Here is a 15,505-nt window from a genome sequence, read left to right on the forward strand (position 1 = left end):
ACCACGAGGTTTTTGATTTGTATAAGGAACAGTCCATGGTTGCTTGAATAGTGCTCTAGGCCTTTCCGGTTGCCTATAAGGATAACATGGTGTTGGAAATGGTGATTGCTGAGAAGATGAAGAACCATAAGGTTTGGCTGGTGCATCGTGAGAATACCCAACATCTGTCATGACTGCATTTATTTCATCATCCTCTTCCTTTTGGGAACCGCTGAGGGATTCTGTCTCGCTAGCTTGGTTGCTCGAGGCACCTTAGATTCTTCCACTTTTTAGGGCACTTTCAACGCGTTCTCCAATTGTCACTAAGTGAGCGAAGTCTGATGTTGCGCTGCTAATCATCCTTTCAAAGTAAGGGCTTTGTAAGGCATCCCTGAATAATCCCATCAATTCTTTGTCTAAGAGTGGTGGTTCAACGCGAGCCGCTAACTCTCTCCATCTTTGGGCATACCCCCTGAAGGATTCACTATTTTCTTTAGATAAGGCCCTCAGCTGCATGCGATTGGGAGCTATGTCCAAATTATATTTGTATTGCTTCAAGAAGGCGTTAGCTAGGTCCAACCATGATTGAATACGACTCCTTTCTAACTTCATGTACCAACTCAATGATGCCCTAGTCAAACTATCTTGAAAACAGTGAATCATTAGCTTATCATCATCGACATGAGAGGTCATTTTTTGGCAAAACATCACCAAATGGTGCTTTGGACAACTATCCCCTTTGTACACCTCAAATTCTGGTACTTTGAATTTTGCGGGTACAACCAAGCCAGGTACCAAACACATGTCTAAGGCATTAAGTTCAACATTATCTTTTCCTTCTATGGCCTTGAGTCTTTTCTCTAGCACGCAACATCTTTTAGCAATCTCATCATCTTGTGGTTGTTCAGCATTAACCACTAGGCTTGTTCCATGGGAATCTGGCACGAAGAATGCAAAATTGTGATACTCAACAGCATCATGACGTGAGGAATTTTGAACAACATGATGTTCTTGTACAGTAGAGTTATCAACAGGGGTTTGCACAAGCTGGGGTTGGGTAAGACCATTTACTGTAGCTAGCATAACATTCTCAACAACTGTAGTCTGCTGAATGTTGTCTTCCTTCTTTGCTAAAACTATCATAGCTTCAACAAGTTGGTCTAGCTGATTTTTCATCGAGTCCACATCTCCTCTCAATGCAATATGGCTTTGCTCCAACGGATCCATAATCTTTCAAGAGTTACTTCAAGTCTGATATGAGTGTTGGGAAATCAACTGCAGGTTATGGACGAAGGATGGATGAGTTTTTTGTATATATTTTTTGGTGAAAAATGATATGAAATGTATGATGGTGAATGCAAATGCAATGATATATGTATGAATGTAGTGACATGTTTAGGATCACAACTTCAAAGTGTTCTCAGACGGATCAGAATAACGGGTAAATGACGGGTATCTCTAATTAATGTAACCCCATGGGTAAGCTCTACAGTTGGTAGGTTTCTAGAGTCACAAATATTTCTTGAAGACTTTGATCGGGAAAATAGCAAGTGTACTATTTTGCCTTTTATAGTAATAATGGGGAAATTCCCCGAATGTCGATCTCAAGGACTGCACGTTAATATTGAGTTTAAATTATCATTCAATTACACAAAAAGTATTAAGTTTGGTTTTTAAGTGTAAAAATATAATAATAACAGTAAAGGTAAAGAAGGATGAAAATAAGGGTTTATAGAGAAAAAGGAACAATGTCAGGGAAGGTGTATGATTTATCCCTGTAACAACTCTGAGTTACTATTGCATCAACAAATATCAATTACTACCAGTTCTCAAGGGTATTTTCTCCCAAGTCCTTGGTGAGAAAACCTTTAATCAATCTACCCTAATTCCTATGTCCATAGCCAATTAGGGTGAAGTTAAGATGTATAATATCAAGAATGCTCTGGTTCATACAGGGTATCCCTAGTCCTAGGTGATATCTACTATAGAGTAACCTTATGGAAACCTTATCAATGGCGGTCCAGCCTAATTGATAACCACAAATCAATCTCAATTGGTCCGAAAGAGAAAGCAATAATCACATAAAAAGGTTACCTTAAAAACAATATTATAAATGCAAATGTAAACTCAAATTCATTACAATTCTAAATCAGGGACACCCCCTAGCATTAGGGGGTTTAGCTACTCATATTGTTTAAAACAAATTCAAGATAAAAATTACACATTACAAGTAATTGGATGACTTTGATCTTCAATCACTCTCGCTCATGAATCTCTTCAGCTCTCCAAATGCCTTGATCTCTGTAATACTTGATTGCTTCACAATATTATGGTTTGCTGTATTCCAAGATGATTTTTTCTCTTGTAGAAACTCTCCTTATATAGTGAAAATCCCTTGGCAGAAGGTGGAAATCTCCAAAACGTCCATGCAGCTCAAGCCCGGTGAAAAAGCCCGAAAATTGGAAAATCAACGTTTTGGGCTGACACGGCCCTGTTAGGCTGAAACGAGCGGCCGTGTCAGCTCTCTGCCTTGTTATTTCCTTGCTGACGTGCCCTAGGTGACCTGACACGGCCGTGTCAGGCCACTGTTTTGGGCATTTCTTGTACTTTCTTGGCCTTCCTCCTGACACGGCCCGTGTCAGGTGACACAAGTGGCCGTGTCAGACTTCCTGAACTGGGAAATCTTCTTTTTTTGAACACCGAAACTTTCCACTTTCTTGCATTGAGTCCATTGGATCTTCTATGTGGACCTGGAGGGCATAAACACGACAACCGAAGCGTAAAATCATGAAAACACAAAATAAAACTAATAATTAATAAAAATGCTTAAATAACTTACGGGAATGAAAATTAACTTTAAAGGTACCATAATGCGTACACAGTGTCTCAAAATCCTTGGTTTCTTGTCGGATAAGCAACGAAAATATAGTGAAAATGGTGACCGATCACAACCCCAAACTTAGCTCATTGCTTGTCCTCAAGTAATGTCCTATACGACAAAGTGTCACTTCCCAAAATTTGTATTCTTACCATGATACTGCTGAGATCTTTCGCCAAAGCCTTCACTCTCCCTTTTATAGTTCCTACTTTTCCTAATGAGTTTTCAACCGCACTTCCTCGTCGAGGTACCGCTTCACCTGTCAGCTTACATCACACTCTCACCAAGTCTCTCAAGGTTAAAGTGTTTTCACTCTAAATTCAGAATATGCAATATCAACTCATAAGTTTGAATAGTTTCTCCTTTCATATCAACTACACATAACACACACTTTTTGTGGTCTTTCGGGTTGTAATAGGGCCTGGGTTATGGTGTGGATAATCCAAACAAAACGGGAAACAAGTGGTTTTTGGTTCGGAGTCAATGTTACTTTTATTTTCACTGTGTTTGGTCATTTTATTTCTTTTGCTCTATTATTATTTTTTTATAGCTCGGGTTTTTCTTTCCTATTCTTGTTTTTCAACCGAGTGCCTTTCTTTGGCCAGTGCTTCTTTTGAACCCCCGAGTTCATTTACTTTTCTCTTTTTTTTTTCCCGATGATTCTCTTTTTTTTTCGCACTCACCTTGGCTTTTGAAACTTATGGGGTTTTACCCCAAACTTAGAATTTCAACACAACTTAATAATATCAACTTGACTTCGAACAGGGTAAGGAAGTGTTTTGGCTGTGGGGTATATTTACGGGGTTAAACAAACAATGGATACAAGCTCAAATGGGGTTAACAAAGGATAACATTAACGTGATGGCTAGAAAGGCTCAGGGGTATAATCAAACAACATGCCTCAGTGTGTGTATACCTGAAGTGAAACTCCCGGAGAACCTACGCAAAGTCAGAGTGATAAAGACATACCTGAATATCGCTCATGATGACAAATGTGTTTGGCTTTTATGCACTCACCATGTTAGGTAAAGCTTGACAACATCCATAGTACTTCAAGTATGGTGCGACTTCTTACTCTTCTCAGAATGCATAGGGACCCTACGTTAGTTGAGCTTTAGAAATTGCGTCTGATCTTTTCTTCATCAGTATCGACTTTCTGGGAAGATCCTTCACAACAAGCAATAGTAAGTGGAGTGATCATTTCCTCCACTACCGCTATTGATCGTTACCTCATCCAACTATAATACCCAGAACCTGAAATACATGCAGCACATGATACCTGATAGTAAAAAAAAAACAAATGTGAAATGGTAAAAATTAAAAATTGGGAAATAATCAACAAAAATAAAAGCAAAAAGCATAGTAAAACCTCCCCCACACTTGAACTAAACATTGGCCTCAATGTTTTCGAACAAGATAGAAGGAGGATGACTCACAGTGCCCTACTGGGGAGGATGGATCGGGAAGTGCGACATTCCCACACAAAATTCAAAATTTTCAAACAAATCTCAAATCTGCAGGCCTGACACGGGCCGTGTCAGCTAACACGGGCGGTCGTGTCAGGCTGCTGTTATGCTCATTTTTCAACTTTTTCCATGTGAGTACCTTCGCCCTTTTATGCAAGGCACTGTGCAAACCTAAAATAACAAACAAACACAAACAATAATTAGAACTAGTAACGCGTGGGTTGCCTCCCACGAAGCGCTTCGTTTAACGTCGCATAGCTCGACGATTCATTCCCCTTGTTATGGGGGGTACTTCAGCCTCCAAACCTTGTTGCCCATCTTGTCCAAAACTAGGAAGTTGTCTCTTTCATCAGTATGTATTCCTTTGTGCCACAAGTCCTTTTTAAACTTCATATCCTTACCTTGTTTTCGTTTTCTTTTCTTTCTCTTGGTTTTTAGAATGAAGATGGGAGTCTTTCCAGTCAGGGTGGCTAATGGCAGTGGTGAGAGTCGAGAGGGCCTTCCTATATCTTTCTCTGATGTTGGTACGTTACTTTTCCTTCTCGCCTCTGTCCTGATTAAGCCTACTTGATAGTGAAATTCTGTATCTTCCTCTAGCTCCCGGTCTTCAATAGCATTCAATGTTATCTCTTTGTCGTGAACTTTCAAGGTTAACGTGCCATGATCCATGTCGAGATTGCATCGACTTGTCTGCATGAAAGGTCGACCCAGAATGATGGGTGCCTCATCATCTTCAGGTATATCTAGGATTACAAATTCAACAGGAAAATTCAAGTCCTCTATTGTTACCAGTACGTCTTCAGCTATACCATATGCATCTTTTCTTGAGTGATCCGCAAACTTCAGATTGGTCTTTATATCACTGATATTTTTAATACCCAATCTGTGATAGATCGATAATGGTATCAAATTCACACTAGCTCCGGAATCTATTAGTACCTTTTTGAAGGTTCTTTCTTTAATTGTGCATGGTACTGTTACCGTTCCCGGATCCTTTTGTTTGTTAGAAATTTTCTACCCTAGTGAGTTGGCACTATACTGTTCCTTCCAGGATACCTGTTCTTCGGTGGTTGGTTTCTTTTCGGCCAATACCTCTTCCATGAATTTCTTGTACATGGGCATTCTTTCGAGTGCTTCGAACAAAGACATATGACCCTCAACCCTTTTAAACATTGTCATGAATTTCTCCAAGTCTGACTCGCTAGGTTCCTTCTTTGTCACTCTCTGAGGGTAGGGCAACTTAATCACCGGTTTAGCTTCTTTTGTAATTTCATCTTTAGTCGTCTCGCTCGGTGATATAATTTTTTTCTTTTTAGCAGCCTTTTTCTCTTTAGTCGTGACAGTATTAACATTCTTCTGACCTCTCGGATTTTGAACTGTTTCACTTGGTAAGGAACCTGGTGTTCGAGAACTTGCTAGTTGTTGTGATATCTGCCCCAGCTGAACTTCAAGATTCTTTAGGGAGGCGGTGGTGTTTTTCTGATTGTTTCTAGTCTCTTCTTCAAATTGCCTATTTTGAGCTGCCATGTTTTCAATGGCAATCTCCCATTCTGCTTTCCTTGGAGCTTGCTGGTGTTGATATTGAGTCTGATATTGACCTTGACCCTGTTGTGGAACATTCCCTTTTTGATCTTTCTAGGAGAAGTTTGGATGATTCTTCCAACCTGGATTGTAAGTGTTAGAGTAGGGATTATTCTGCTTTAAGAATTTGATCTCTTCAATTTGTTGGGGAGTAGCAAAGCAATAGACCATGTGATGAGGTCCATTACAGATTTCACAAGTGCTGGTCTGAGCTGGTTGGACTTGAGCTATCTGTTGAGTACCTATATTCATCGCTTTCAATTTATTTTCCACTTCAGCAGCGACTGTATCTTCCAAACGGATTTTATTTGCTTATATTTTCAGGTCAATGACTCCTTCAGTTTTGCTTGTACACCTATCATATAATTCCAGATGCTCATTTGCGGCTATTGCTTCAATGATCCTTTTAATACCAGTGGCTGTTGAGAAATTTGTTGAGCCACCAGCTGCTGTATCGATCAACTATTTTGTTTTTATTTTTAGCCCGTTAATGAACATCTGCATTTGTTCAGTCTGATCCATATTATGAGTTGGACACGCTACTAAGACCCTTTTGAATCTTTTGTAGGCGTCTCCCAATGATTCACCATCCTTCTGTTTGAAATTAAGGATTTCATACCTTTTCCTCAAGAATACTGATGCTGGAAAGTATTCATTTAAGAATGCAGTTTCCATCTCTTCCCATGATGTGATGCTACCGGCAGGGAGAGAATAGAACCATTATTCCGCGTCTTCAGCTAAAGTGAACGGGAACATTCTTAATTTTTTTGCTTCATCAGTATGACCATCAATTTTTAAGGTGGTGCTCATGGTCAGAAACCTTTGCAGGTGTTTGTTGGCATCTTCATTAACCTTTTCGGTGAAAGATTTTCTCTCAAGTTGATTGATTGTGCTAGGATGCAGTTCAAAGTTCGTCACATTCACCGGTTGGTTGACAATGGTCAATCTACCACCCGGTGCATTTGCCCCTCCATAGTCACCTAAGAGTCTTTCCTGAGGTGGAGGTGGTGGAATTGGAGGAACTTCAGCCATTGGTTCCTTGACTTCTGAGTGATCAGAGGTACTTTCTTTTGTAGAATCCACTCTTTGTTCTCTGCGTCTTCGGTGAAGGGTTCTCTCGATCTCTGCGTCAAAAAGAAATTCAGCTGAGGGTTCTCCTCGCACACACAGATTAGTGAGTAAAAATATATAAATGACAGAAAAATAATTTTATTGTAGAGCAACAAAATTTTAATTAAACTTAAAATTAAACTCTATATTTTGGCAGTCCCTGGCAACGGCGCCAAAAACTTGATCGGGAAAATAGCAAGTGTACTATTTTGCCTTTTATAGTAATAATGGGGAAATTCCCTGAATGTCGATCTCAAGGACTGCACGTTAATATTGAGTTTAAATTATCATTCAATTAAACAAAAAGTATTAAGTTTGGTTTTTAAGTGTAAAAATATAATAATAACAGTAAAGGTAAAGAAGGATGAAAATAAGGGTTTATAGAGAAAAAGGAACAATGCCAGGGAAGGTGTATGATTTATCCCTGTAACAACTCTGAGTTACTATTGCATCAACAAATATCAATTACTACCAGTTCTCAAGGGTATTTTCTCCCAAGTCCTTGGTGAGAAAACCTTTAATCAATCTACCCTAATTCCTATGTCCATAGCCAATTAGGGTGAAGTTAAGCTGTATAATATCAAGAATGCCCTGGTTCATACATGGTATCCCTAGTCCTAGGTGATATCTACTGTAGAGTAACCTTATGAAAACCTTATCAATGGCGGTCCAGCCTAATTGAAAACCACAAATCAATCTCAATTGGTCCGAAAGAGAAAGCAATAATCACATCAAAAGGTTACCGTAAAAATAATATTATAAATGCAAATGTAAACTCAAATTCATTACAATTCTAAATCAGGGACACCCCCTAGCATTGGGGGGTTTAGCTACTCATATTGTTTAAAACAAATTCAAGATAAAAATTACACATTACAAGTAATTGGATGACTTTGATCTTCAATCGCTCCCGCTCATGAATCTCTTCAGCTCTCCAAATTCCTTGATCTCTGTAATACTTGATTGCTTCACAATACTGTGGTTTGCTGTATTCCAAGATGATTTTTTCTCTTGTAGAAACTCTCCTTATATAGTGAAAATCCCTTGGCAGAAGGTGGAAATCTCCAAAACGTCCATGCAGCTCAAGCCCGGTGAAAAAGCCTGAAAACTGGAAAATCAACGTTTTAGGTTGACACGGGCGGTCGTGTCAGCTCTCTGCCCTGTTATTTCCTTGCTGACACGCCCCAGGTGACCTGACACGGGCGGCCGTGTCAGGCCAATGTTTTGGGCATTTCTTGTACTTTCTTGGCCTTCCTCCTGACACGGCCCGTATCAGATGACACGGGTGGCTGTGTCAGACTTCCTGAACTGGGGAATCTTCTTTTTTCGAACACCGAAACTTTCCACTTTCTTGCATTGAGTCCATTGGATCTTCTCTGTGGACCTGGAGGGCATAAACACGACAACCGAAGTGTAAAATCATGAAAACACAAAATAAAATTGATAATTAATAAAAATGCTTAAATAACTTACGGGAATGAAAATTAACTTTAAATGTACCATAATGCGTACACAATGTCTCAAAATCCTTGGTTTCTTGTCGGATAAGCAACGAAAATATAGTGAAAATGGTGACCGATCAGACGTCACTGTCGTGACGAAGACTCGTCGGACAATAATATCCTTAAGAAGATCTCGTCTAGGCGAGGTCTTCGTATTATCCCAACAAGGAAAGCTCCATGGGGATTCTACTACACAACTATCGTGTCCAAGGTTCTAACAAGGTTCTCAGAGTCATATATCGAGGTTGGAAATATTACTGTAAGATAGTAATACGTCCAAGGGATCTCATCTAATTAGGGCTTTCGTATTAACCCAATAAGTATGGGCCTTTTCAGGTAAATACTACACAACCACCGGATATAATGGCTTAAAAGGTCCCTAGAGTCATTGATCCAACTTGAGAATACAATCGTCGTGACGAAAACTCGTCGGGCAATAATATCTCAAGAGAATCTCCTCTAGGCGGGGTCTTCGTACCTTCCCAACTAGGAAGACTCCTTGTGGGCGCCCACTACGCAATGACCAACTTAATCTTATGGTTTTTCACAGACTCGGGTGGAGAGCCTATCTCACAAAGTATCACCGACCAGAGGACCCCAATGATACATAACCAATAAAACACAAGACAATAATTATGACATAACAGATAACAAACAAACAAACAAGATTAACACACAATACAGAAACTGAACTAAATTAGGCTTCACTCTCTTTTGCATGGAGCTAGTCCCCAGTGAAGTCGCCATCTGTCGCATCTCGAAAAATACGATTCCTCGCGATGATCGCAAAAAAAAATTATGTTCGAACAGAGTCGCCACCGAACTTTATTTATCCCAATGAAGGAATAGGAAAATATCGATAAAACCTTTAGGAAATGGAATAATGGTCATCGCAACCATATTCGGGTTCGGGAGTGGATTACGTAAAGGGAAGGTATTAGCACCCCTTACGTCCGTTGTACTCAACGGGAACCTTTTAGTTCTAATGTGCGTTTCGAGTATTAATTTATGTTTGTTTGTTATCTTTTGGTTATAAAATTATTAAAAATAGAAATGGATAAGAACCTTAAAAAGGAGAAAGGGGAGGTTTTTATTAGTGTGCTCGCGAAGATACATCAATCTCCTACCTATGTATCCTTAAATAAGGAGGTCAGAGCATTCGTAGTTCGGGGGAACTACGGTTGGTTGGTGTCTTTTATGAACAACTGCGTAGATCGCGTTCTAAAGGCTAAACGCTGGCTTGTCTACTCTCGGCGGAGGCTTAAGCACTAGTTTGTTGTGCGCATTAGAAAAGATTAACATTGTTCTTTCTGAAAATAGTTTTGATCACACGAGGGTGACAAGTTGGATTAATTTGTTGGATGTTTTGATTGGTTGAGATGTTTTTGGCTGGACGACAATTACTTGGATAGTCGAGTAAGACAACTCGTATCCTAACAGTCGGGATAGGGAATAGAAAAATCTAAACCATTTTCTTTTTTCATCCTTAATTATAGAAAGGATTTAATAATAATTAAAGTGTTTTGAATGGATGACGAATACTCGGATAATCAAGTAAGACAACTCGTATCCTAATAATCGGGAAAGGGAATAGAAGACTCTTGACCACTTTCTTTCTCACCTGAGTGATTATGAAAATTAGTTTGCGTATGGTTGACATATTTTAGAATGAACGACAAGTACTCGAATGACTGAGTAAGACAACTCATATCCAAGCATTTGAGAAGAGGAATTGAAAACTCAAGACCATCTCCTTTTTCGTATAGTTTGTTATGAAAACGATTCGATTAAGTTGTATGTTTGTGGAAAAAAGACAATTGTTCGACTGACCGAGTAAGAGAACTCGTATTCAAACAATTGAGGAGAGAAGTTGAAAAGTCAAAGTCATCTCCCTTCTCATTTAGCTTATTATGAAAGTAATTTGATTTAATCGGGGTTTAGAAGTTTGTAGAGGAACGACAATTATTTGACTAACCAAGTAAGAAAACTTATATTCAAATAGTCGAGGAGAAAAATTGAAGACTCAAAGTCATCTCCCTTTTCGTTTCTTATCATAAAAGAATTTGATTTGTTTGTGCTTAAATGGATTAGTAATAACGATTATTCGACTAGCCGAGTAAAAGAACTCGTATTCAAATAATCGAGGATAGGAGTTGAAAACTCAAAACCATCTCCTTTTTCATTTCTAAATGAAATAGTATTTAATTGTGATTAGGTATTTTAATAAAAATACTCGATGTTGGATCGAGGTTTTAAATTGGTGTTTGCGAATAAATTGTATTTTAGTGAATCAATCATCTAATCGATTAATTAATAACCGAATAGGTCTCATTGTAAGAAAGTCCAAGAGTAAGCTACGTGAGGTTGATGTCGATGTTTAAAAAGCAATCGACTTACAAAGGTATTTGAAAAATGGACTCGATGTTGAATCGAGAATTGTGTGACTTTAATAGTTTATCATGGTTTTGTAATCGATGATAAACGGAATGGAGTTGAATTTGAAGTAATTATGAATTGATGATGAAATGGAATAGTTTTGGTTTGAAAATGATTATTGAGACAAAGGTGAAAGAAATCGATCAATTTTTTAATTAACAAAATTAAATAATTAAGATTCGATTAAATCACTTATTTGATATGGTAAAAAATAACTATCAAATAAATTTAATTATTAAGATTAACTAACTTAAACAAATCTCAATTAATTAATTAATTTAATTAAAAAAAGATCGAAGGAAATAAATCGCAATGTGCTCGAAAATCGGTTTGTACCCAATAAGAACATGATTAATGTCATACGTAAGCTCATAACACAGTGAAAATATTTTATTGATGTATTGAAATTTTGGCGGCATAATGACATAAAATTGCCGAAAATCGCCGAATCCACGGATCAAAATTCAATCTATTAAACTCAATGTAATCACAGTCAAACAACAACCATCCAACATTATTCGCAACATTAAACTTTTTTCAAAAAAATAAAGCCTTACATTAGACCAAATAACAACAACTTGTAATTGAAATCGCACTGCATATGATTATTTTCTAAAACTTAACATTCAACACCAATAGTAATTCACATGTGGCCAAATTATATTAAAATAACTAAACCTAATATGATAATAAGTTAAACAAAAAATAAGTTAAACAAAAACTTAATATAATATAATAATAAGTTAAGCTAAAACTAATATAACATAAAAATAATTATAGTAAAACATGTGGATAGTTTAAATTAAATAAAATAAAATTTAAATTCAAAAATAGATGATATGAAAGATGCATAGCAGTATTATGAACAACTGGATGAAGGAAAAAAGAAAAATAGCAGAACCATCAAAATATAAATGAACGTGAAACTCACTTACGGCTTCTCTAAGGCGCTTCTCTGTGACTTCTAACATAAGCGGTTCTCATAGACGCGATTCTCATGGAATAACAACATTCACTCGGAGCAAGGTCACGCAACAACAACACTCATTACATTCATATAGAGTTCACGTAATAACTACATCAAAATCAACTCAACTCTTAATCGGTTTATGGTTCAGTGACGACATGTTTCAGTTCAGGTTTGTGTGTTGTTTAGAGACGGTGGTCTGACGACGAGAGTGAGAGCAAGGTGCTTCGGTGATGGATTCGCAAAAATCGTTAAGGTTGTTTCCGGCGTTGGAAACAGATCTTGATTGGAAGAGATTTTTGAATCGTATGAAAGAGCAAAGGTGGAATCCGGTGTGAAGTCGCCAGAGGTTTAATGGTACGATTGAAATCCGACAGAAGTGATTTTGGTTTTGGATATGGTTAGTGGTAGATGTATGTGTTACAAGGTTCTAATTTGGTAGTTGTTATACTGGTGAAGATTGAAGAAAAATAAGTTGCAGGCAGGAGGTTTGATGAATAGAAGAATTTATGGGCTATGTGGTCGGAGTCTTATGTATCGCCGATGAGTTGCGTCAGAGATGGAGATGGTGAGTTAGAAGGAGATGGTTGAGGATAAAGGTGGGAGACGGTGCCGGAAGCGGAAGGTTGTTTGAAGGAAGTTAAGGCGGTGGTGGTGCGTGTTGTGCTGACGGAGAGATGATGGTTCTCGCGGCGTCGATTTGGTGTTGTGTGGCGGCGTGTGGAAGGTGTGGACGGAGACAATGGTGATTGGAAAACCAAGATGAGGAAGAGAGGTGTTGTGATTTTTTTAAGAAGAGGGGTGTTTTTTTTATTTCCTCTTCCTGTTTCTTTCTTTTCTCTTTTTAATAATGGGAATCCGTGAGAGAGACCTCAGGTGAAGTTTTCTGGTAGGTGATTATGAAAGAGGACCCATGAGGCAAACGTGCACGCTTCCCCTTTTCTTTCTTTTTCTCTTTTTTTTAGGAGTAATTATGAGAGAGAGAGAAATGTCAGTCTGTGATTATAGGTGGGTGTGAATTTTTGAATTCCCTTTTGGATGGATAAAGTCGTTGGAGTGGGTACCAGCTGACGTTTTCTCTTTTTTCTTTTTGTTTTTAGTGAGATTGAAAATAATTATTATAATTTATTACTAAAGAAAAATGTTTATTAAAAAAATCTTAATCAATATTAAATAAAACTTTAGTGATTTTGAAAATTTGAGCATAGAAACAAAAAATAAAACAATTAAATATGCATAAATGTCAGGTGCTAATTCGCTCGAAAAATTAAATCGGACACTCTAAAATAATCAGCACAAAATATGCTTATTGAAAAAATACATCGTTCTTTTAAATTTTGAAATAAATTTTCACCGGTTTAAAGGCTCAGGCGGGTCAAACGCAGCCGAAACAGTTGCTGAAAAATACAACGAGCACACCCGATTAAACTACATGAACCGTAGTTTAATAATGCTGGCGTATGTGATTTTAATTTTGAAACTTTTTACCCGTTGATTTTTGCACGTTCTTGAGAAATGATTCAACCGATTTGTCTGTATTTTCAATAAATTTATTCTGACTGATATTTTAGGTATTATTTATGATGAAATGCATGTCATGCTGTGCATATGGTGCAAATTAAGAATGAAATCAAATCTATGAAAATTTAAATATGCCCGGACAAAATTGGGGTATGACAGTGTGGTATCATTCCTTTTTGCCCTAGCTTCCTCCTCCTCACTCCTCTCTCTTTGAGCGATTGCGAGCATTGTCTCCAACAGCTGATCCATCTTCTCTTGGATTGTATTGATGTATGTCCTCATGGTAATTTGATTAGCCTCAACTTGCTCTAACGTCATCTTGTAGTTGCTTCGCGTCTCGTATCGGTGTTGATTAGTCAGTGTGGCTGGATAAAGGGTAAAAAGGTTGGGTAAGTTTTTTGAATTTTTATGAAGCGTGATGCATAATGAAGATGCGAATGTTATGCATATTTTATTTTCAGGGAATCATTCGAGTTTCATTAGTTGTTAGTAATTCGACAAAACAAGGAATACTTAGAATAACAATAATGGAGTAATTTTTAAACGTCATTCATTCAAGTACATAACATAGAGGTCCAAAAAGGTCATAGTTCAAAAATACATTTGTTAAAGGAATAAAATATAAGACATAAGAAAATTAAATTGCTGGTTTTCTGGCTTGAAGCTCTTCTAGTTCCTCCTTGAATCTCTTCAGCAACCCTCTACAGAGCAGAATGAAACTGATTATGGCTGGAGGAGTGCTATCTTCTTTCAACTCTTCAACTGCGTCTCTCAACTTCCAAGGTAATTCTTTAGCCGCCCAATTACATAACTCCACTAGCCCATCGAGCTTTGCACGAAACTTATCCCTATCTCCTCGCAAGAAGTCTATGGTCTTCTTAAAGGATTCATAATCTTCAATTACATAGTCTCGCTCCTTCAACCATATGGAGTTGTCCTGGTGTAATGACTCTAACTGGTTCTTCCAATAGCTGACAAACTCTTTTGCATCTCTTACTTCTCGACACTTCTCCTCCCATATCATGGGTGAAACCCTAAAAGCTTCGGTGGCTATATTCTTGAGTCGGCGTTCCTGATCTACTTCAGCCTTTGCATGACGAACAAAATTGGTGAGTTCTTTAATCTGAGCCCCAAGTGTATTCCTTATCATCTTGCTTTCCTTTGTGGCTAGATGCCACCAACGCTCATTGTCTTGACATTCTTTCTGAGCTCGTCGTAACTGACCCTTAAGAGTATCTAGGCAATGGTCAGCTTGTTCTAATCCCACTTTGATCTTTTTCCTCTTATGCTCTTCCTTGTTAAACTTTTCCACATGTGCCTGAAGTTGTGTCTCTTTTCTCTCAAGCTCCCACTTCATATTGTTTTTCTCATTGATGGTTTGTTGGAGTTTTATCTGCAACTCTTCATTCTCTTTTTCTAGCTTTGCCATGGTGGTCTTGAGTTCCTCCACTTCTTCAATAGGGACATGGGTGAGCTTAGGTTTAGGAAGAGGTATAGGTGTCTGAATGATAAATGGAATTTTGATCATTTCCACCATTTCCTTTACCCATTGAAAATATGATTCTTTTGTAATCCTATTTGCTCTCCCCAAATCAGCTTTCCCTTTTCGATTGACATTCTTCCAAGCCTCTTTGATTCGTTGGAACAAGCTAGGATTCTCAACCCCAAAGTCAAGTAACAAGAAAGCTTCCAAAGATTTTGCCTCTGGAGGACCTTCCATTGGGTAGCCAAGTTGTCTGAGTGATAGAACCGAGTTAGCATTCACACATCCTTGAGTTCCAATAAGTGGTAGATTAGGGAAATCCCCACAGCTGAATATGATGTCCATGTTGATGTATTTTTTGGAATACCAAGAGAGATCTTTTGATCGGAGTGATCCCAATCTCTGAGGCCAACTAACATCTGTCTGTTCAACCCAAGCACCTATCTTCGGAAGATGTTCTAGAAATCACTGATATAATAAAGGAGCACAACAAGCAATCAATCCCTTCTTCTTAGTGTACCTATGGCTTATGTAATAGTAAACATCAGCTAATAGAGTGGGTACTGGGTTCCCAGTAAGGAA

Source organism: Lathyrus oleraceus, chromosome 5, assembly GCF_024323335.1.
Source record: "Lathyrus oleraceus cultivar Zhongwan6 chromosome 5, CAAS_Psat_ZW6_1.0, whole genome shotgun sequence".
Classification (NCBI taxonomy): domain Eukaryota; kingdom Viridiplantae; phylum Streptophyta; class Magnoliopsida; order Fabales; family Fabaceae; genus Lathyrus; species Lathyrus oleraceus.